At 50.5% G+C, this 24,644-nt stretch overlaps 1 protein-coding gene across 1 annotated transcript in view; it reads right to left on the bottom strand.

Moving 5' to 3' along the window:
- LOC144797740 (galanin receptor type 1-like) overlaps positions 1-24,644 on the bottom strand; it is an 815,702-nt gene that overhangs the window by 417,224 nt on the left and 373,834 nt on the right. The gene's annotated exons all lie outside the window — the stretch shown is intronic.

The raw sequence follows: 24,644 nt of genomic DNA, 5'->3' as shown, positions 1-24,644 counted from the left end.
AGGGCGGTGGGTGGGGCTAGCAGGGGGCTCTGGCCGGATGTTGGTAGGCCATGCAGGGACTCCTGGTAGAGCGAGTCCCTGCCGCGCTTCACCCCTGTCGATAACTCACCGCCTCACTGCCCCCAAGGTCCGCCAGGCGCACTCTCCCAACGAGAGAAGCACGCAGCGGCACCCGCGCAGCGTGTGCGGCAAGGAGCAGCGTCCGTGGCAGAGAGGACAGGCTCAGGGCTCCAGCAACGAAGGATTCCGCAATTAAGTTCAGGTAGGCACTTCTGTGCAAGAGATAGCGTGTTCCCACTTGGTCCCCGGGTAGAAGGCTCTTTATCCACTCGCTCTGCCGGGCGGGGGGCAGGGCTAGCAGGGGGCGCTGGCCGGATGTTGGTAGGCCACGCAGGGACTCCTGGTAGAGCGAGTCCCTGCCGCGCTTCACCCCTGTCGATGACTCACCGCCTCACTGCCCCCAAGGTCCGCCAGGCGCACTCTCCCAACGAGAGAAGCACGCAGCGGCACCCGCGCAGCGGGTGCGGCAAGGAGCAGCGTCCGTGGCAGAGAGGACAGGCTCAGGGCTCCAGCAACGAAGGATTCCGCAATTAAGTTCAGGTAGGCACTTCTGTGCAAGAGATAGCGTGTTCCCACTTGGTCCCCGGGTAGAAGGCTCTTTATCCACTCGCTCTGCCGGGCGGGGGGCGGGGCTAGCAGGGGGCGCTGGCCGGATGTTGGTAGGCCACGCAGGGACTCCTGGTAGAGCGAGTCCCTGCCGCGCTTCACCCCTGTCGATGACTCACCGCCTCACTGCCCCCAAGGTCCGCCAGTCGCACTCTCCCAACGAGAGAAGCACCCAGCGGCACCCGCGCAGCGGGTGCGGCAAGGAGCAGCGTCCGTGGCAGAGATGACAGGCTCAGGGCTCCAGCAACGAAGAATTCCGCAATTAAGTTCAGGTAGGCACTTCTGTGCAAGAGATAGCGTGTTCCCACTTGGTCCCCGGGTAGAAGGCTCTTTATCCACTCGCTCTGCCGGGCGAGGGGCGGGGCTAGCAGGGGGCGCTGGCCGGATGTTGGTAGGCCACGCAGGGACTCCTGGTAGAGCGAGTCCCTGCCGCGCTTCACCCCTGTCGATGACTCACCGCCTCACTGCCCCCAAGGTCCGCCAGGCGCACTCTCCCAACGAGAGAAGCACGCAGCGGCACCCGCGCAGCGGGTGCGGCAAGGAGCAGCGTCCGTGGCAGAGAGGACAGGCTCAGGGCTCCAGCAACGAAGGATTCCGCAATTAAGTTCAGGTAGGCACTTCTGTGCAAGAGATAGCGTGTTCCCACTTGGTCCCCGGGTAGAAGGCTCTTTATCCACTCGCTCTGCCGGGCGGGGGGCGGGGCTAGCAGGGGGCGCTGGCCGGATGTTGGTAGGCCACGCACGGACTCCTGGTAGAGCGAGTCCCTGCCGCACTTCACCCCTGTCGATGACTCACCGCCTCACTGCCCCCAAGGTCCGCCAGGCGCACTCTCCCAACGAGAGAAGCACGCAGCGGCACCCGCGCAGCGGGTGCGGCAAGGAGCAGCGTCCGTGGCAGAGAGGACAGGCTCAGGGCTCCAGCAACAAAGGATTCCGCAATTAAGTTCAGGTAGGCACTTCTGTGCAAGAGATAGCGTGTTCCCACTTGGTCCCCGGGTAGAAGGCTCTTTATCCACTCGCTCTGCCGGGCGGGGGCGGGGCTAGCAGGGGGCGCTGGCCGGATGTTGGTAGGCCACGCAGGGACTCCTGGTAGAGCGAGTCCCTGCCACGCTTCACCCCTGTCGATGACTCACCGCCTCACTGCCCCCAAGGTCCGCCAGGCGCACTCTCCCAACGGGAGAAGCACGCAGCGGCACCCACGCAGCAGGTGCGGCAAGGAGCAGCGTCCGTGGCAGAGAGGACAGGCTCAGGGCTCCAGCAACGAAGGATTCCGCAATTAAGTTCAGGTAGGCACTTCTGTGCAAGAGATAGCGTGTTCCCACTTGGTCCCCGGGTAGAAGGCTCTTTATCCACTCGCTCTGCCGGGCGAGGGGCGGGGCTAGCAGGGGGCGCTGGCCGGATGTTGGTAGGCCACGCAGGGACTCCTGGTAGAGCGAGTCCCTGCCGCGCTTCACCCCTGTCGATGACTCACCGCCTCACTGCCCCCAAGGTCCGCCAGGCGCACTCTCCCAACGAGAGAAGCACGCAGCGTCTGTGGCAGAGAGGACAGGCTCAGGGCTCCAGCAACGAAGGATTCCGCAATTAAGTTCAGGTAGGCACTTCTGTGCAAGAGATAGCGTGTTCCCACTTGGTCCCCGGGTAGAAGGCTCTTTATCCACTCGCTCTGCCGGGCGGGGGGCGGGGCTAGCAGGGGGCGCTGGCCGGATGTTGGTAGGCCACGCAGGGACTCCTGGTAGAGCGAGTCCCTGCCGCGCTTCACCCCTGTCGATGACTCACCGCCTCACTGACCCCAAGGTCCGCCAGGCGCACTCTCCCAACGAGAGGAGCACGCAGCGTCCGTGGCAGAGAGGACAGGCTCAGGGCTCCAGCAACGAAGGATTCCGCAATTAAGTTCAGGTAGGCACTTCTGTGCAAGAGATAGCGTGTTCCCACTTGGTCCCCGGGTAGAAGGCTCTTTATCCACTCGCTCTGCCGGGCGGGGGGCGGGGCTAGCAGGGGGCGCTGGCCGGATGTTGGTAGGCCACGCAGGGACTCCTGGTAGAGCGAGTCCCTGCCGCGCTTCACCCCTGTCGATGACTCACCGCCTCACTGCCCCCAAGGTCCGCCAGGCGCACTCTCCCAACGGGAGAAGCACGCAGCGGCACCCGCGCAGCAGGTGCGGCAAGGAGCAGCGTCCGTGGCAGAGAGGACAGGCTCAGGGCTCCAGCAACGAAGGATTCCGCAATTAAGTTCAGGTAGGCACTTCTGTGCAAGAGATAGCGTGTTCCCCACAAATACATACAAATGCAGTCTGAATCGTTTGTACAAATTAGCCGGAGGTCCCGCACCTACCCAATTACGGGGGCTTTTTTAAAGGAGAGTGCCCCAACCACGAGTATCTCAAACAAGCACTGGCTTTGCCAATAGGTCTCGCAGTAGGAAAGTTGGAGCTATTACAATTGCAAATAACAATGCCTTTTATTTTTGTTTTCATTTTAAAAACATAAAGGGCTTTGTCATTTACAAAACCAATAGCTCCAACTTTCCTACTGCGAGACCTATTGGCAACGCCAGTGCTTGTTTTATTTATGTGTTGGTTTTGAAAATAGCAAAATTAATAGTTTTAACTTTCGCAAATGTGACACCTATAGCATTTGTAATGCAATGTGTGTTGTATTTACGTGACTTAGATGTATTGATATTACAAATAACAATGGCTTTTAATTTTGTAAATAATTAATACTTAAATAAAAGTTATTGTAATTTATAATGGCAATAGCTTAAACGTTTGTAAATAACTTTTGTGAAGATTATGTTCAGTGTATTTTATTGTGACGAAAATCCAAGAACATTGCATTTGCACCTACACACACACAGAGCCACACACACACACACACACACACACACACACACACACATAGATGTGGTGGTGGTGGATCTGGGGTATATGGTGGTGGTGGATGTGGTGGTGGATGTGGTGGTGGTGATGGTGGATGTGGTGGTGATGGTGGTGGCTGTGGGGGTGGATGTGGTGGTGGTGGTTGTGGAGGTGGTGGATGTGGTGGTGGTGGATGTGGTGGAGGTGGTGGATGTGGTGGTGGTGGAGGTGGTGGATGTGGTGGTGGTGGAGGTGGTGGTGGTGGTGGATGTGGTGAAAGTGGTGGTGGATGTGGTGGTGGATGTGGTGGTGGATGTGGTGGTGGTGGATGCGGTGGTGGATGTGGTGGTGGGGGTTGATGTGGTGGTGGTGGATGCGGTGGTGGTGGTGGATGTGGTGGTGGTGGATGCGGTGGTGGTGGATGCGGTGGTGGTGGATGCGGTGGTGGATGTGGTGGTGTTGGATGCGGTGGTGGTGGAAGTGGTGGTGGATGTGTTGGATGTGGTGGTGGATGTGGTGGTGGTGGGTGTGGTGGTGGATGTGGTGGTGGATGTGGTGGTGGTGGATGCGGTGGATGTGGATGCGGTGGATGTGGTGGATGTGGTGGTGGATGTGGCGGTGGATGTCATGGTGGATGTGGAGGTGATGGTGGATGTGGAGGTGATGGTGGATGTGGTGGTGGATGCGTTGGTGGTGGTGGATGCAGTGGTGGTGGTGGATGCGGTTGTGGTGGTGGATGGGGTGGTGGTGGTGGATGGGGTGGTGGTGGTGGATGGGGTGGCGGTGGATGGGGTGATGGATGTAGTGGTGGTGGATGTGGATGTGGTGGATATGGATGTGGTGGATGTGGTGGTGGATGTGGCGGTGGATGTCATGGTGGATGTGGAGGTGATGGTGGATGTGGTGGTGGATGCGGTGGTGGTGGTGGATGCAGTGGTGGTGGTGGATGCAGTGGTGGTGGTGGATGCAGTGGTGGTGGTGGATGCAGTGGTGGTGGTGGATGCAGTGGTGGTGGTGGATGTGGTGGTGGTGGTGGATGTGGTGGTGGTGGATGTGGTGGTGGTGGATGTGGTGGTGGTGGATGTGGTGGTGGTGGATGTGGCGGTGGATGTGGCGGTGGATGTGGCGGTGGATGTGGCAGTGGATGTGGCGGTGGATGTGGCAGTGGATGTGGCGGTGGATGTGGTGGTGGATGTGGCGGTGCATGTGGCGGTGCATGTGGCGGTGCATGTGGGGGTGCATGTGGCGGTGCATGTGGCGGTGGATTTGGAGGTGGATTTGGAGGTGGATTTGGAGGTGGATTTGGAGGTGGATTTGGAGGTGGTGGTGGTGGTGGATTTGGTGGTGGTGGATGTGGTGGTGGATGCGGTGGATGTGGTGGTGGTGGATGCGGTGGTGGTGGATGCAGTGGTGGTGGTGGATGGGGTGGTGGATGTAGTGGTGGTGGGTGTGGTGGATGTGGCTGTGGATGTGGCTGTGGATGTGGTGGTGGATGTGGTGGTGGATGTGGTGGTGGATGTGGTGGTGGATGTGGTGGTGGATGTGGAGGTGGATGTGGAGGTGGATGTGGAGGTGGATTTGGAGGTGATGGTGGATGGATGCACACGTGGATGGATGCAAATGTGAATGGGTGGGTGAATGGATGCATGGATACGTTTATAGTTGATAGGTGTATACTTGGATGAATATATAGTTGGATGGGCGTGCCTGCATGCGAGGGTGGATGGGTAGAAGTGGCAGCACACGGAGATGGATGAAAGTGTGAATGGGTGGATTTATAGAAACTGGATAATTTCAGATACAATTTATAATAAGAGACGCTTTGCAGGCAGAGAAGGTAGCATTTTCTATTGCCTCAGAAGACATGGTTGATAAGTAGGTCCATCGCACTAGTGTTAAGATAATTTTAAGCCTTAATATTTTTTAATAGATCGGTTGGGAAAATCATCCATCTATAATACCATGGAACGGTGTAATCATTCTAAAATGGACAGTTCTTTTTCTAAGCTAACAAATCAGCCACTCATTAAAATGCAATTCCTGTACATTTTACATGTCTCCGCAATTCGAAATTGAAAGAAAGCCGGGTGGCAGAAAAAAATGACGTTTTCTAGCCCAGAGTCTGTCTGTAAAGGTGTTAATTCTATAGCCAAAACGCCCAACTACAGTTGCGAATTGCATTAGAAACCTGGTATGAAGAAGCCATCGGAGCAGTTCTCAAGAGGCTAAAAGGGCTGAAAGGGAGGGGAGAATGCACGTAGCACATTCCAATGAAGTCTGGTGGGGGGCGGGGGTGGGGAGCAGGCATATGGTGTTTGAGTGAGCAGCCTTTGATGTGCGAGCGAGTGGGAGGGAACAGCAGGGGGCGGAGAAGCAGATTGCCTTCAAGGCAGGAGGCAGGCAGAAGGCTCGGGCAAGCTCGTGCACGAGAGCACATGCACTCGTGAAAAACCTCTTTTTTGGGCTCATGGTGAAACTCTTGGTTTCACTGCTATAGACTCGTCCTATTCCATTCCTGCGGAATGGAAATAAGCCGAGACCTAAAAAAGTCGCATATGGCTCGAATTCTTCACGGTGAAGCCCAATTACTCAAGGGTCTCAACAGCATCCACGCGACCCAGAACGGCGCTGGTCGTTCTTCACCAGGGGCTTAAAACACGACTATGAAGCAAAATCCTATTCTGAGAGCAATCTCCGTTCTGTTCACGCTGCGGCGTCAACAGAACGGTGATCTGAATATAGATATCTTGATCAATTTATGTGATGTGAAAAATCATAAAATTAGAGTCTTGTAACTATAATCAATTATAGAACTATGGTGAGAAACCATAATATGGTTTAGTTGAAATAAAATTTGTTTCTTTTAAGAGTCAATGTTTTGGTTACATATTTGTTAACATATAAATGTAAGAAACAGTGAGAATAACATTCTCCCTAGGAACAGTGCATCTTGCATGTAGGCTTCGCCTATATTTCACTAGAGCATTAAGTATTGGAAAACCTTTCATAGTATAGGTTTCCAGCTCAGGTGGGAATGCTTTGCACAGTTGGGTTCCCCTTAAAACCTCTCCAGGACGTGAGAGGTGGCTTTGGATGAATGTATTCTTGTAGTGTGGAGTCAAAGGGGGCTATTTAGACAGGGCAGGGCATCCACAGCCGCACTCACCATGTTACCGTCTTCTTTCTTGCCAAGGTCTTGCCCTGTTCTCTGTATGATCACACAGTGAAAATGATCTTGAGGCTGGCATCTGAACCCCGAAGACACTGGCTGATCCTCTGTTGGCATTTTGCGACACAAATCCTAGAGGGAGGATTGAATATATTTTACCATCAATTGGAGGGACACTTTTTCAGCGGCGGCTCCTCTGCTATGGCGGAGGAGTGTCGCCCCACTGCTTTTATGCAGTGCCAAGTAGAAACATAAAATGGTAACTTGGAGTTATTATCATTTTATACTTCATCTCCTGCTGCTTTTAGGGCGAGCTGGTGGACAGAGCTGCTCTGCTCTCACAGGAGGGGAGTAGTGGTCTGCCTACTCCTACGTACGCAATGACTGGTTGGCGCTCACGGGCCACCAAACCAGTCATGCGCACTTTCCCCGTTCCTCATGCAGGCTTCATTACAGCCTACATGGAGAACATGCCCATCCCTCCAGCCCCTGGCTGAGCGCCATGCACGGTGCTCAGACCAATCACAACGCTGCATTGCAGCGTTGTGATTGGCTATGGGGAGAGAGCCTGGCTGCCTGCTTCCTTTTCCAGAAGTTGGTGGCAGGAGAGCAGGAGCAAAGACGCGGGACCCGGACTCAAGGTAAGTTTGTTTTTATCCCCCGCACGACCCCCCCCAACACAGCTTTGTTGCCTTTCCTGCATCCTAAACTGTTGATAACAGGCCGTAAGAAATAGCTACGGTCATCTACCTTTTTATGGCAAATGCTCAAAATATGCACTATAGTTTCTCTCATCCCTCCCCATAGTTGGCTGTGAGAAACAGTGCTGCCCCCAAAAGCCCTCCTCTTCAGTATTCCTGTAAAATGAGGAGGGAAAATCTATTGCCCTTGACTTTGCACTAAGCTTAATTTGGCACCACCACCATCATTTAGTCAAATACCCAAATATTTCTGAGCATTTACTCACTCCCGTTTAGGTTCCTCTGGGTTCCATTAATTTTTCTTTAGAGCATACCCAGAAACAACTATCTTTGTTTTATCCGTGTTAATAGCTAATTTGTTAATATTATAATATTACAGTAGGGATTTGAATGCATAAGAGCCCTCTGCAAACCAACAGATATTTGATCTAATAAAACTGCGTCCTCAGCATTCTACAGACCAAAATATGTCGATCACTTCATTTGGGTGGGAGTAAATTCCCCAGCTTGCCAATTTTCATCATTGTCTGGCCTGGTACATGCAATCAAAAGTGGTTTGAAAATCTACAAAAGAAGTAAAAAATGTTACACCATTGCAATGTCCGGTGCAGTGCCTGAGGACTGAGATCAGATTGGAGGCCCGGTCCAGGGCCATCTGGTCGCTGGCTGAGAACCTCCAGACATGAGGGGTCTAGAGTACCTTGTCCCTAGTATTCCAGAGGAAGGCTACTCCCTTTTATTGTAATCCATGCGGTCTGAGTGAATAGTGGACCGCAGCTCTTGGAACCCTGGCTGGGCTCAAGGAAGCAAATGAGCCCAGCCATCTGCCCCCCCAAGTGGAAAGCATGGCATGCAACCAAATGGCCAGGCTCAGGGGACCCTGCCACCCCGGTGCTCAGAGCACCATCTGGGCCTCAGACACAGCCCTGATGGAGCTCCGACCTGGGACCCGCGGTCACCTTAACGCGCAGGCAAAGCGGGGGACCAGATGGCTCAGGCAACAGGGCCCAGACCGTGGGCCCAGGACCCAGGACCTAGGACTCAGGCCCTAGGCCCAATGACCCATGCCCCAGGACCCAAGCCCAAGCACTTAGGAATCAGGACCCGGGAACAAGGCTACGGAATACAGGACCCAGGACCAAGGCCGCAGGCCCAAGGACCCAGGCTCAAGAACTCAGGACCCAGGCCCAGGACCCAGGACCTGGGCCAAGGGATCCAGGATCAAGGACCCAGGATCAAGGCCCCAGGCCCAAGGACCCAGGACCTGTGCCCCGGTCCTAGTACTTAGGCTCCAGGACCTAGGCACTAGGACCCATGTCCCCAGCCTTGGACCAGGGCGTGGGCCACAAGTACCACAACCTAGGCCCTGGGACCCAGGACCCATGACCTAGGCCCCAGGCCTCAGGCCCAGGCCCCATAAACCAGGAACATTACCCAGGACCCAGGCCCAAGGACCAAATCCCCAGGTCTAAGACCCAAGGACACAAGCACCAGGACCCATGTTCTGGGCCCAAGGACTCAGGACCCAGGACCTGGTCTACAGGATCCAGGTCTCAGGACGCAGAACCAAAATCCCAGGCCCAAGTACCCAGACCCCAAGACTCAGACTCAGGCACCAGGACCCAGGCCCAGGACCCAGGCCTCAGGACCTAAGACCTGAGCCCGGGCACTTGGTCCTAGTACTTAGGCTCCGGGACCCAGGCAGCAGGACCCATGTCCCCAGCCCAGGACCAGGGCCTGGACCCCAAGGACCACAACCAAGGCCCAGAGCCCAGGAACCAGGACCCATGACCTAGGCCCTAGGCCCCATTAACCAGGATCATTACCCAGGACCCAGGCCCAAGCACCAAGGCCCCAGGCACAACGCCCAAGGCCCAAGGACACAGGCACCAGGACCCAGGTCAGGGCCCAAGGTCTCAGGACCCAGAACCAAGGTCCCAGGCCCAAGGACCCAGGCCCCAAGACCCAGACTCCGGCACCAGGGCCCAGGCCCAGGCCCCAGGCCTCAGGACCCAAGACCTGGGCCCGGGCACTTGGTCTAGTACTCAGGCTCCAGTACCCAGGCACCAGGACGCAAGTCCACAGCCCAGGGCCTGGGCCCCAAGGACCACAACCAAGGCCCAGGGAACCCGGACCCATGACCCAGGCCCCAGGCCTCAGGATCCAGGCCCCATAAACCAGGATCATTAGCCAGGACCCGGGTCCAAGGACCAAGGCCCCAGATGCAAGGACACAGGAACCAGGATCCAGGTCCCAGGCCCTAGGACTCAGGACCCCGGCACCAGGACCCAGGACCTGAGTCCCAAGACCCAATCACCAGGACCAGGGACCAAGGCCACAGGACACAGGACCCAGGTCCCAAGACCCAAGCTCCACGACCCAGGCCCAAGGGCCAGTGAAACAGGCACCAGGCCCCAGGATCCGGGACCCACGCCCCAGGACCCAAACCCCAGGCCCCATCACCCAAACCCCGGGCACCAGGACCCAGACATCATGTCCCAGGACCAAGGCCCGAGGACTCAGGAACAGGCACCAGGGCCAAGGTCACAGGCCCATGACCCAGACACCAGGAACCAGGATTCAGGACATGGGATCCGGGCCCCAGGACCCATCACCCAGGCCCAAGATCCAAGGACCCAGGTACTTGGACCAGCGACTCAGGACCCAACACCTATGTTCCAGGATCCATGACCTAGGCACCAGGACTCAGTACCCAGGACCCAAGACACAGGGCCAAGGACCAGAGTCACAGGGCCCGGACACAGGCCACGAGATACATGGCCGGGACCCAGACCCAAGGCCCCAGGCCCAAGGAGGCAGGCCCCAAGACCCAGGACCCAGGCCCAGGAACCAACCCAGGACCCGGGACCAAGGACCCAGGATCAAGGCCCCAGGCCCAAGGACCCAGGACCTGGGCCTCAGGCACAGGACCCAGGCCTCTGGCCTTGGTACCTAGGATTCAGGAGCCAGGACTCAGGACCCAGGTCCAAGGACCTACATCCCCAGCCCAGGGGCTGGGCCACAAGGACTTCAACAAAGGCAATGGGTCCCAGGCACCAGGACCAAGGACTCACTTCCCAGGGCCCAGGTCCCAGGATCCATGACCCAGGCACCAGGACCCATGTCCCCAGCCCAGGACCAGGGCCTGGACCCCAAGGACCACAACCAAGGCTCAGAGCCCGGGACCCAGGACCCATGACCTAAGCCCTAGGCCCCATTAACCAGGATCATTCCCCAGGACCCAGGCCCAAGCACCAAGGCCCCAGGCACAAAGCCCAAGGCCTAAGGACACAGGCACCAGGACCCAGGTCAGGGCCCAAGGTCTCAGGACCCAGAACCAAGGTCCCAGGCCCAAGGACCCAGGCCCCAAGACCCAGACTCCGGCACCAGGGCCCAGGGCCCAGGCCCAGGACCCAGGCCTCAGGACCCAAGACCTGGGCCCGGGCACTTGGTCTAGTACTCAGGCTCCAGTACCCAGGCACCAGGACGCAAGCCCCCAGGCACCAGGACCAAGGACTCACTTCCCAGGACCCAGGTCCCAGGATCCATGACCCAGGCACCAAGACCCAGGACTCGGGACCCAGGACCCACGTCCCCAGCCCAGGGCCTGGGCCACAAGGACTAAATCAAAGGCAATGGGGCCCAGGCACCGGGACCAGGGACTCAGTACCCAGGATCCAGGTCCCAGGATCCATGACTCAGGCACCAGGACCCAGGACTCGGGACACAGCGCCTGGGACCCAGACCCTGAGACCCAGGGCTGGGAACCAGGACCAAGGCCCCAGGCCCAAGGACACAGGCACCAAGACCCAGGTACCAGGACCCAGGTCCCAGGCCCAAGACTTAACCCAGGCCCCGGGACCCAGACCCCTGGATCTAGGACCAAGGACCCAGGATCAAGGCCCCAGGCACAAGGACACACTAGGAGTCACAGGGGGAGAAAAAGGGTAAGGCCGCCCCCCACTCAAAGTATTATAAACAACAAATGGACTCACCTACACTGCACCCAATCCTCGAAATATGACAATTTAAAGGGTTTTCAATATTCTTCTCAATTCCCTAGAGTGTGTTCCCTATCACTACTCAGATTGTTATGGTGTATCAAATCAATATCATAAAAACCATCCAAGGCTAAATCCCACCTAAAGATGAGCAAAGGAAATGTGAAAAAAGTGTGAGAGAAGAGAGAGAGTACCTCACGGTAGTAACACCAAAGGGGATGCTGGCTGGTACTCGCCAGCATACCCACTTATCATCATAGATTACTCTCTCTCTGTGTAGAGAAAAGATAAGTGCGTATTCTCCTTTTGGAAGAATCTCAAACCAATATAGTAAAGAGTGATAGTGAAACTTAGATAGAAGTAGACTATCAGTGCCTAGTGTTTTTATATGTGCCAATTGGACCCCTGTGAGATCTGAAAATGTCATTCTCACCATTAAAAACAGGTGAAGCTTGCTAGCCTGACACAGCTTTATTGAATGCTGCAAGCTTCCCCAATTAAAAATGGTTTTCATCAGCATGCACTTCAATCCCTATTACTGCCAGGGACACGACCTGAAGAATCCTCGCCGCTAGAGGATAGACTCTTAACGGATCACTTACACACAAAAGCGATCTCACTGACCTCCATAAGATAATTAACAATTTCTCGGATCCCACAGCAATGCTGAAGGTTACATGGGAGCGGGATCTAGGAGACATCGAGGAGGCTGACTGGCTGTAAGCGCTTGCGTCTCCCAGAGAGGTAGCAATCCCATCGAGACTAATGCTAGTGCAGCTTAAAATCCTACACCGCACATATTACACGAGGAACCTTCTCCACAAAATTCACCGCGCGGACACACCACTCTGCCTTAGACAATGCGGGGAAGCAGGTACATTCTTCCATACTATCTGGCAATGTCCCAGGTTTGTTTCTTATTGGGTGGTGGTGATGCAAACACTCTCACAAGTCACACATGTCACAGTATTGCCAGAACCGAGGTGCTGCTTGCTCAACATCTGGAAGCCCACAGATCTCACCGGGATGGCCCAAGACTGGGTGACGTTAGGCATGACAATAGCAAAACGTAACATCGCACAACGCTGGGGGTCCAGGGATGGCCCTACCCTCAGCCTATGGTGTAAGGATATGGATATGGCAATGATGGCGGAAAAATCAGTATATATCTTTTGAGGATGTCCGAAGAAATGGGCAAAGGTTTGGGGAGGCTGGAACAGCTATAGAGGTGATATATGTGATGCACCCCAGGTGGAGGACTCCGAATCGGATGCTAGCATATGAAAAAGAGGGGTCAATAGGTCTGTGTCGAATGTATGGTTATCGGGAGCAAGGGATACACAGACTGATGTTAATGCCTAATACTCTATTTCAGAAGTATTGTAAAAAAGAGCGTAAACAGAATGTTGAAATGTTTATCTGGATACCATGCAGACATGTTACCTATGCACTGCCATAAAATTGTTTAAAAAAAACTTTTTTTTTTTATCAAACCATAATCAATTCTGTACTGGCTACATGTTTCGTTGCTGAATCATCACGCAACTTCTTCAGGGCTGTTAGGGGTTCCAATTCTCAACTTCACTCGAGATTCACATAAAACCTAGCGGTTGCGAAGCCTCCTCGTACCTACAACCGTCTTCACAATGGAACACACGTCCTCTGATCACGTGCCCCTGGGGTGACTGCCCACTGTCTAGCCCCCCTGCCGTGTCCCACCGGTGTGTTAGAAGCTCTGACCCAAGGACCCAGGACCCAGGCCCCCTGCCTTAGAACCCAGGCTCCAGGACCCAGGACTCAGGACCCATGACCCAAGGCCCCAGCCCAGGGCCTGGGTCACAAGAACAGCAACAAAGGCAATAGGCCCCAGGCCCCACAACCCATGACCCAGGCCCCATGACCCATGACCCAGGCCCCAAGACCCAGGCCCCAAGACCCAGGCCCCAAGACCCAGGCCCCATGAACCAGGACCCAGGTCCCGGGACACAACCCCATGACACAGGCCCCAGGAGGGGGGACCTATGCACCAGGTTCCGGGACCTGGTGCCAGGCCCTAGGCCCCAGAACCCAGGAAAAGGACCTAGGACCAAGGATCCAGGTTCCAGGACTAAGGACCCTGTCACCAGGTCCCACGAGACAGGCACCAGAAGCCAAGTCCCTGGCCCAGGACCCAAGCCCCCTGACCCAGGCCCTGCCATGCAGGCATCAGGATGGAGATCAGGATGGAGGACCCAGTCCAGGGCCATCTGGTAGCTGGCTGAGAACCGCCAGAATACATGGGGGTCCCGAATACCCTTCCCTAGTAATCTAGAGTAAAAATACCCCCGTTCTTGTAATCCATGAGCACCTAGTGACAGAGGGGTCCAAAGATGTGAATGCACATGACCTCTTGGAGCTCTGGCTGGGCTCAAGGCATCACATTAGCCCTTATTGGAACTTCCAGGGCAGCCCGGCCTGCTGATCGCCCCAGTGGAAAGCATGGTGTGCAACCAAATGGCCAGGTTCAGGGGAACCTGCGGCTCAGAGCCCCAGCTGGGCCTCAGGCACGGGGCTGCAAGGGGCACCCTGACGAAGCACCGACCCCTGGCCCACAGGCACCCTAATGCACAGGCAGAGCAGGGGACCAGATGGCCCCAAGACCCAGGCACCAAGACCAAGAACCCAGGACTCAGGCGCCGAGACCCAAGACTCAAGCACCAGGTCATGGGCCCACAACCTGGGACCCAGCCCTCATGACCTGGGCCCGGGACCTGGGACCCAGGCCCTAGGACAGGTACCCTAGCCCTGGGACCCAGGCCCCAGGACCTGGGTCCTAGGCTTCAGGACCCAGGACCAAGGGCACAGTCTTCATGACCCGTGTCACAAGCCCTTGGCGGTGCAGCAGATCCGGTCGTAGCTCCTGGACCCGGCCACACAAGGCAAGCTTCTCTGAGCCCGGACAATTGGTAATAGCAAGAGCAGGAAATGGCCCAAAACGCAACATGGACCCAGCCCTTTTTTCCACTGAAAACTGACCTTTTTCCCTATGAAGCAATCAGCTCATTTCACTTCCAATGTAATGATATCAGAGCAACATGAGTGCCGATTGGTATTACACCAACAAACAAAAAATGCCTCTGGCGGCCGCAAATGCTCTTTCCCAGCTCCGAAGGTTGAAAAAAAAATCCCCCTGCTGTAAACAGCAAACCAGCAGAAGGATTTCCTGGAGGTGTGCAGAGGACAGAATGGTTACGTCCTCTGCACACGGCTACCTTGGTGGAGGACATAAACGTTATGTCGTTGGCACAGAAAGGCTTAACAATCTTGGCAGGTTGATATAAACATTAAGCAATAAACAGCCTATCCTTTGTGTTCCATTATCAGTAGGCATGGTTAGACTTATTGCCAATAAGAGACATCAAGGTGCTTGAATTTGATATCTAATGAATTGAGGATGTAAATAGTTAACACCTCCTTCCACACCGTTTTTTTTAATAGTTTTATCATTTTTAGTATGGCCGAGGGACAATCTCTGTGTAGCTAAGGTTTCTTGCAAATAACTGATATCACAGGACCTGATGAAATACAGGCAGGAGAGGTTCTCATGCTCTTCTACACACCACTAATTCACCATTAACAGTGGTTAAGAGGTTGGGCATCGTCTTTGACAGATTTGGAGGTATTTTAAAGGTAGGTGCAAAAAGCTATTTTAGCTTTATTGACAGCTGGCTTAACCAGCTCCAGTCAAACTGGGTCTTAGAATTGAGGGTTCTTTGCAGTGTACTGGGACTGCAATCATGTCTAATTTTGACAGACAATAGTCTGTCATATTGTCTGTCAGAATGGCGGTGGTAATGTCCATCACCACCTTGATGCTAAACCAGGCCTAAAGTCAGCAATTGTAGAATTTGCCCTGGTATAATCTGTTAACTCCCATTTGTTGCCATCATTTCATGATCTAAATACAATCAAAAGTATGTATTTTAATTCCAAATAGTCTAGACTTGGGTGAACCTTCAAAAGTCTAATTATGTTACCTACACTCGAAAGACCACATATTTTATAAAGAAATATTCGGGGTGAAATATTTGTTAATTTGATTTGATCTTTTGTTTAGAGCAAGCATTATTCCCATTTGCCGATAGAGAATGTAACTCAGGGTAAGTAGTTTTGAAGCTCTCAAGCTACTGTGAGTCAAGCGTGGAGTTTGTTGGGGTTACAGCCATCGATAGACCTTAACAGAGTGTTAGTTGTGGGAAGACTGTTGGGCTCTGAGTTTTTTTAATCCCTAACTTTTTTAAAAAGGCCATCTAAACCAGTATTATATAGTGAGGCATATTTGATTACATTTATGGTCATGGGGTGAACTATGGGGCATTTGGGGACAAATATCAGTACTGTTTAATTCCTTTATGCGGTTTCGCAAGGATTGGCGTCCTTTAGGAACCCAATCATGGAATGGGAGCAAGGGATGGAGATCAACCTCCTTGGGTGTAGGGATGCTTGGGGTAAAGTGGTTTGAAATGTCCTTTATATGAATACTGGTCTCAAGTACCATTGCTTAATGGTTTCTGAATCGAAATCTACTATTGGACTGCCCTTTCCCTACCATTCTGGGTTCTTTGTCTTGGTCTTGGGTTTCATGTTAACAACCAATATTGTCTAGGAAAAGCAATAGCTTCTTGGACCCTTTTTGCTAGTCTCGTAAACTGGGAAAACTTTATCACAGTTGATTGATTGCTCACAACCTACTTTAAATAATCTACTTTAGTTTCCTTTTTACAGGGTGTTTGAGTATTTTACTATTCTTTCTTGATAAGGGGGTACTGGACTCAGTGGGGTGCCTTGGTTCTTGTTGGACGCTCAAACTATCTGCAGTTGTGGTTGATAAGCTGATATTAGGAGCCTGGCTAATGCAAACGTCTTTGCAGCCTACACCTTTTGACTGCAGGAGGATCCCACATAAAAGGGCCAAAGCTGACTGATAGATATTTCTATGATGCATTAAGCTGTTCACATCCCCCTTTGCCAAGTACACCAGAGGATTCAAGCAACCTAGTTTAAAATCAATGGCTGTCATATATATAGTTAGAGTCTGTAGCCCAACTTGGATCTCAAATGTATCTGCATGTAGAGCAATGGCCTTGCTGTGGCAATAATTGTGCTTTCCACATACTCAAAGTCCACAAAAAGGAGCTAGCAGCTTCCGATGATGATATCAGAAGACATTAAATCTCCTTAAATATAACTTTGACACTGTCCCAGGTGGAAGATGAGGTACTGATGAGTTAATCAGGAGATTATTAGCACCAACCAGGGTTTCAAAGCTGTGACTTGGAATGAATGGGTCTTGGATGAGGCCCTTGCAGAGAATTACAGTGGGAGAGAACAGCACAGGGGGCCTCGCTGATGGTTCTGCTTCCAGTTAGTTAACTAGGGAGCCCCCATTAAGCTATGAAACATGAACATCAAAGATATAAGACAATTTATAAGAATGAGCACACTATTGGCCTAATTATGAGTAGCCCAGAGCGATATCAGGGGAGGAATATTCTCAGAGTAGTTTGTTGTTGCCTAGGTTTTCCAGGGAGCAGTCCAATCCCCTTCACCACCTGCAACATCCAACCAGCAGACGTCTCCTGCCACCATTTAAAGCTGGTGGTAAATGGCACCAGAAAAGGTACCAACATTATTTGACCCAGAAAGTGGAACTCTATTTGGAAAAGGATTCTGTATTCCTGAGTCAGAATGTTGTTCACCATTCTAGTGGAACAATATGACAAACCCAATATTTTGTGTGGGTACACTAGCTGGAATTGGTGATTCTTGTATTGAGGGTCTAAAGGAGCATCTAGTAAAAAAACATTTTGTATAGAGATCATGGGTCAGTCCACTTTGTTCCCTAAAACGTAACTGTTAGACTTGGGGGTCTCTAGTTGGCACAGGTAGGTACTTGTGACAAATAGGGACCCATGCCTCTATCAGGGTAAGGGGGTACACTCCTAAAATAACCCCTACTCACCCCCTTGGTAGCTTGGCATGAGCAGACAGGCTTATCTCCGAGGCAGTGTGTAAAGCATTTGTGACCACATACAGTAACCCAGTGACAACACTACTGATGGCTACCACACAGTTGTATATTAAAAATAAGTATTATTTATATAGATTTAACACAAGACCATAAACGACAAAAATCCACAATACTATACTTAAGATGGTAGGATTTACATACCCTGGGTGCACTCAGTTAGTAAACCAAATCAGCTAATCATGGAATCACTAATCCATACATCAATTTACAATAGGGAGAGCATATGCACTTTAGCACTGATTAGCACTGGTAAAATGCCCACAGTCATAAAACCAACAAAAACAGGTCAGACAAACTAGAGGAGGAAGGCAAAAAGTTCAGTGATGACCCTGCAAAAACACTAACTTTACAAACACTAACTTTACAAAATGTCCCATGCACTACACATTTATGTCTTGTAACAAATTACTTGTTGAATTTCAGTCACCAAATGAATCCTAATGGAAATATCAGTGGCTTGACCTTCTGCGGCAGACACTACCATGTTACATGCAAGTTTTGAGTTTGAAACTCAGCTGTTCATCTTGGTTTGTATTAGAACATTGATATACTGTGAGCTCCAATAAAGACAATGAAATACTACCAGGCCCATCATGGCTGGTATAGACCATCTCCCCCAAATTTCAATGTTTGCCTTTCTGTTTCTACTTTTTTAATGTATAACATATTACTCCCAGTTGATGGAAAGGTCTAATTGCTATATTGCTCTTCTACCTTGGGCTATGACGGTTGTTGCAGGCCCTCATCCTCAACCAATCATAGGCAGTAGACTTAAATGAAAGATGTTGATATAGCTTAACACAACTCTAGAAGTAAATGCTACACATTCCGATTTTTTAATGGAAAATGGCAGAACAAGAACAATTAAAAAAGCTGCAAACTTTAGATTTCTTAGATACGCATATATGGTTAACTCTTTCGCCAGACCTATGGCATTTCCTTTAATTTGTAGACTTGAATTTCCAAATGCAATACCATTTAAAATTCATCTATAGTGACCAATGAGTAATCAGTAATCAATCAAATTACCCAATAGAATCTTAGCATACTAATCTGAAGGAATTCGATTCCTTTAAACAAACAAGCTCTGCCCGCAAAACGCCAAAGGAACCTGAGCTGGTAAATCTGGCTGGACCTAATCGAAGTGGAACATGGTGTGCTGTGCTGGCTCAGCACAAAGCTGGCTGTCTGTTTTTATGCACCTGCATTGCTTAAACTGAATTCATTTTCCATATGGGGAAGAGCTTGGTTTTAAGACAGTGCATCTTAGAAACAGTGAGCAAGGTTTTCTCCTCTTGCTGGTTCTGTGCTGTATAAAACAGTGCACTGGCTTTGAGAAATATCAGGTTAAATGAATTGACTTTATGCACTGCAGGCACATGAAAGCAGATTCTTAGCTCTGCACTGCCTCCGTTTTTTTCCAGGAGATAGATCTCTGAGATCTCTGTTAATGAAGAGGTTATAAAAATTCGATGTCTCTTTAGTCATACCTGATTCTTTGCTTTTGATCATTTGCCTTCATATAGGCATTCAGTGGTGGCTGGAACCGGGGGTGGGGGGAGGGGGGTGGGCAGGCTCGGGTGAAAATAATTTTAAAAACTTACCTGAAGATGAACACTACGTCGTCTGCACCCAACGTCTTCTTTCTCAGACTGCAGCCCGACCAACAGGAAACTCCCTTGGCCAATCCTGGCACTGATCTCATGCAGCATGAGAGCAGCGCTAAGATTGGTGGGAGCGGCCTGACTTTGCGCTTCATAGTGCTGTGGAGGCTTTGGCTTGCTCTAACCCAGTTAGAACTGTTTACAGTGCGCATGTGTGGCTGGAAATCACAAGACGGCTGGTCGAAAAGACATGTACCCATTAAACAGTGCTGTGCCAGCCCACCCTCCTCCGTACTGAGTGACATGCTGCTGTCACTCAGCAGCGGCCCCGCCCCTGTCCTGACGTTCTGTTTGGGACCGGGCATGAAAAATAAAATGGTAATAAATTACCATTTTATTTTCTCTGGGGGTAATTTAAGGGGGGGGGGGGTGACACTCCTCTGCTCCAACGGAGGAGCCGCCCCTGAAGTCATCACGTTTAATATCTAACTTTCACCCTCTTTGTTCAGCTATGACTCAGCCGGACATATGTTTTTTTTCAATCTTTCATTTTAATCTTTTATTTCCATGTCGAGATTGGCTTGCCCTGTTATATTTTTTGGGCATATCACTGTGACCTTGAGGGCTGATGTGCAGCTTGATGGTGATGGTAGATGATGATTGATGATTAGTAGTAGTGTAGTATTTGCACACTAGATCATTTCTGGGTGTTGAAGCTCAAACTCAATAAGCATAATGTAGTGCCAATACTCAGGAAAGGGAGAATCCTGTTTTTAAATAATCATCCAAGGCCATTAAGAAAAAATGTGCACAAGGAGGTTTTATCCAGTTCTCAGTTTGTAGATTTATTCAAATGGCTTGTTAATCATTACCAAAATTAAATGGGTAGTTAATTTAGAAGCCAAATTCATCAATAAATGCTATAATACAACATGCCTTTAATAAATTAGGTAGCAACAGCACATATGGCAATAGCTTAATTAATAGTAACAAGCCCTAATACAAAAGAGCTATGTAGTATCTAACCGTCTCTAAATAACATCCAATTCTTTCTAGTACAACAGAAGAATGACAAAGTAAGAGTGACAGAATAAAGGAATGAATCAACTCTTCTCCAAATAGCACATCTTTTATAATGTTTCAGCCAGCTAAAGCACACAATTTTATAGCATGACAATTTGTACTAAAAAGTCAGCACAAAATTGTTACTTGCACAGCAAACCTATCAAACTACTAGCATCCAGGCCATACCATAAAACACCTACTTGCACATAATTTTCATGGACTTTTAATTCGCACAATTTAGTTGCACAGAGGAAATCAACAAGAAAGTCAAATTAATACAATGGATTCTTCCCTATCTACAGGAAGGGCCCCAGGGAGGACACTGCCAACTACCGTCCAATTAGTCTTATAGATGTGGGGCAGAAGTTGCTTGGCAGGGTACTCTTGGAGAGGATTCTTTCCTGGGCTGATTAGAACAACATCATCTCACCCTATCAGGCGGGCTTTAGGGCCTGCACAGGCACGATAGACCAGGCTTTTAGGCTGGTACTCCTACACTGGAAGGTGGTTACCATTGGCAAAGGCGGTCTTTATTTGGCTTTTATTGATTTAAAGACCGCCTTTGACCTGGTCCCCCGAGACCGCCTATGGTTGATCCTGGAGGAGATGGGGATTCCTTTACCCATTGTGAATCTTCTGGCACGCATGCATGACGGCACTTATGCCCGTATTAGATGGGGATCACAGGAGCAAAAAACGGACAAAATCCCTGTGAACCGAGGGCTACGCCAGGGCTGCGTACTTGCCCCAACACTCTTCACGTTATTCGTGAATGGCGTAGTCTCTTTCCTGCTCGAAATCAATGCTGATGCCCCGGTTTTGGCAGGCGATAGAATCCCCGCACTTCTCTTTGCGGACGATACGCTGTTGGTATCAAAAACTCCCGCAGGGTTGCAGAAGCTGTTGGACCATTTGTGCCTGTTTTGTAAGCTTAGGGGCCTTGTAATAAATACTTCAAAAACCAAGCTCCTCTATTTTAACCCAAGTAGGTCGTCAAGATCCACCCTTTCCCTGGATGGGTTGCCATTGGAACATGTAAAAGAATTCGACTACTTGGGAATTAGAATTTCGGATAAAATGAAATGGCAGCCACACATAGATAAAATGGCATTAAGCCACAAAAGGGTAGTTGGAGTATTAGGGAGGGAACATCGTGCATTCACCTCCAAGCCCATTGCTCCTGCTCTGGATATCTACGCAGCGAAAGCTGTAGGCTGCGCCCTTTACAGCGCAGAGCTTTGGGGCTTTGACTGTGTTGATGCCCTAGTCACTGCAGAGAATACGTTTTTTAAGGAGCTGGTGTCGCTCCCGAGCGGTACTCCCACCAAACCACTTTTGAGTGATCTGGGTCGCCGCTCTATTAAGGATTCAGCCACTTTACGCCCTCTTTTATATTGGGCCCGGCTATGGCGGACCCCGGAGCTCTCAAGGTATGCAGATGGTCTAAGAGAAGTAATGAACCTTTATAGTGCCCCCACAAAATTAGTTGGATTAGAAATATAAAGAAGCTCCTGCTCGCTACGGGCCTGCCAACTGATTGGGAGCCTGGGGTATCGTTATCCAAGACTGAAACCAAGCGAGCCTACTGGTCATCGGTTGACGATCAAGAACAGAGGGACCCAAATCTAGGTAGGCTGACTGAGGAGTTTCGACAGCATAAATTAAAGCCTCGTTTGGACTCCTACCTAGATTTTATTAAGAAACCAAGAGATAGATCCCTTTTCATCCAGTTTAGGTTGGAAACACTCCCCCTTCGTGATCATACTAGCAAGTGGAAGCCCCCGCACCAAACCTCTCCTGACTGCCCTTTCTGTGAAGGTGTCATTGAAAATATCCCTCATGTCTTTTTTGTATGCCCAGCCTACGCCAAACCTAGACAGAAATGGCTTAAACCTGTGTGCCTGTTGCTTGGAACCAGGGACCACTCCGCCGCACTCAGAATACTTAAGGCTGATGCTAGCACAACCTTAGTGTGTGGGGTGGCCAAATTTGTTAGTTGGGCCTGGTTAATTAGGCTGAAGGCTATTAGATGATCTAAGTTTTAGCTGAATCTTTTATATTTACAAATCTACACAAAGCTGCTAAAGTTTAATATTTTTTTAAATTATTTATTGTAACATAAATGATTTTTATTATAATCTTTTTAAAATGTATTGCTAATGAATTGTGATTTTATATTTTTATGTGCTTTTATGATATTCTGTATATCGAAATAAAGCTTTGATGATTGCTGGATTCTTCTGCACAACCATAGCGACAGAATCGGCACCCAAGATTCAGCACATACCCTTGTAATGTTTCAAAAAACATCTGTTTGACCGAGGAACCTCGAGAAAAATGTTACATTACATGCACCGAGACAGACCGTGGCATAAGCTGAATGTTAATGATTTTCTGAAAAGCGATGAAAAACCATGCTGATGCACAACATTTAGAAAAGCACTTTAAATAATGTGGCCTAGTGTGGCCAGTTTATGTCAAGTGATCGAAACATATGTTAAACATTAAAATTCTAAATAAAATTAATTTTCCGCATGGGATTACATGATCATGCACACCATTGGTCTGGACAGAGATACACAGTTGTGAGAACGGGTAAACAGGTTGGTGTTAATCGTTTCAAGACAACAGCAGTAATCACAGGGAGCTTGTTTTCATTCTAAATGTCAAGGAGGCAAGAAGGATGAAATCAGTGCCTATTTAGGTCGAGCATCGGCACCCGTGCGCTGTTTGCCTTACCGGCTGTAATCACTCTAAGGGGTGTAATTACACCTGTTACTTGCCATTGGCTAAAAACTCTATTGCTATTGTTTCCTGACTGCTTATTGGTCGGTGCCAAATACAGTTTCCTTACACTGCAGGTTTTTATCTTCTGGGTTATGGATGCTTTTCTTTTTTTTATTTATAAGTGCCCAATTCCATGCTTCTATGCTTGTTTCTTTAGATGAGCTGCGTCTAAAGAAACAGAGTTGCCGGCCAATGAAATAACAAGCATTGCTGCATTGTAAATGCTTGTTATTTCTTTAGCCTGCAACTCTGTTGCTTTACACAAGCCATTTCTAAAGAAAGAGAAAGCGTGGCATGGGGATCTTGTACTCCCCCCAAAAAACAGCTCACCCATACCGCGGTCACTTTAAGAATGGTTATGGGTGCTTCATATTTTTTTTGTAGAGCATCTACTCCGGTCACTTTTCCACAGTTGTCATCAATAAGTTTTAGCTGTGGCGAACGGAAGCAGTATCCGGCTGCAGAGCCTGTCTAGCAGCAGTTAAGACTGATTAATAAGATGACGGCGCTTCATTTTTGTTGTAGTGCTTTTACTGCGGTCACTTTTCAACAGTTTTGGTCAATATGTTTTAGCAGTGGCAAATGGTGGCAGTACGCTGATCCAGAGCCTGCCAGCAGCAGTAAAGACTGATTGATACGACTTGGCACTGGTTTAAACACAGGTTTATTTTCTTAGAAGGGAAGGTGAAATGAAAGCAGCCCTTGGGAGAGGTAGTCGCGAAGGGTGGGGGTGGGGGGGCAAATGTTGTGTTTCTCCTAATGGAATTGCTCAATTGTGAGCAGAACTTGGTTTGTTGACGTGCTGGGCAGGAAGGCATTGTCCCCAGCCACCACCCTCGGTTTATAGGAATTAGGTTAATGCCACTCAGCCAGCCGAACTCTTATTTATTACAGGATGTGTAATGCGCATGGCTGCCTCAGCGACGAGGCGTCCAAGTGCAACCAGAAACCAGACAAGAACAGCGAGAAACACAACGAGCGACAGATAACACATAGTAGAGAAAAGCCAGGTCTTCAAGGATTTTCGAAACTCCAGAAGGTTGGGGGTGGCTCGAATGCTTGCTGGAAGGGAGTTCCACAGTTTGGCTGCCAAGAGGCCAAACGAACCACCCCCTGCCCTCGCTTTCTTAACTCGAGGGACACAGACCAGACCTTGATTAGCCAAACGCAGAGCGCGACTAGGCAAGTATGGCTTCAGTAGACCCAATAACCCCACAGGGGCTTGGAGCCGCAGAATTTTGTGTGCAATGCATGGCGCCTTAAACTGAATGCGGGCTTCGATTGGCAACCAGTGTAGCTTCAAAAGTACCCGGGCCACTGAATGAGATCTAGGGAGAGCCACTAACATACGTGCGGCTGCGTTCTGGACCCTCTGCAGGCGCTTGATGCTAGCTTTATTGGCACCTAGATATAAGGCATTGCCATAATCAAGCCTCGCAAGGATAGAAACCTGCAGGATGGTCTGGCGTACTCTGGGAGGGAAGAAGCCAAGCAAGTCCTCTCAGAAGCCCAAAGCAGGCTGCGGCTACAGCTTTTGTCTGCTTATCGAATGTTAGTCCGGTATCGAACCAAACACCCAGGTTCTTCACCGTCTCCTTCGGCAACGGCGCAGGTTTCAGATGATCAGGACACCATTGCTCTGACCAGAGTCCCTGGTCCTTCCCATACAGTAGAATCTCGGACTTGCTGGCATTTAGTTAAAGGCAATTAGCCTTCATCCAGTCC

The sequence above is a fragment of the Lissotriton helveticus genome, chromosome 12 (assembly GCF_964261635.1).
Source record: "Lissotriton helveticus chromosome 12, aLisHel1.1, whole genome shotgun sequence".
NCBI classification, from domain to species: Eukaryota; Metazoa; Chordata; class Amphibia; order Caudata; family Salamandridae; genus Lissotriton; species Lissotriton helveticus.
This window is presented reverse-complemented; position numbering and strand designations above follow the sequence as displayed.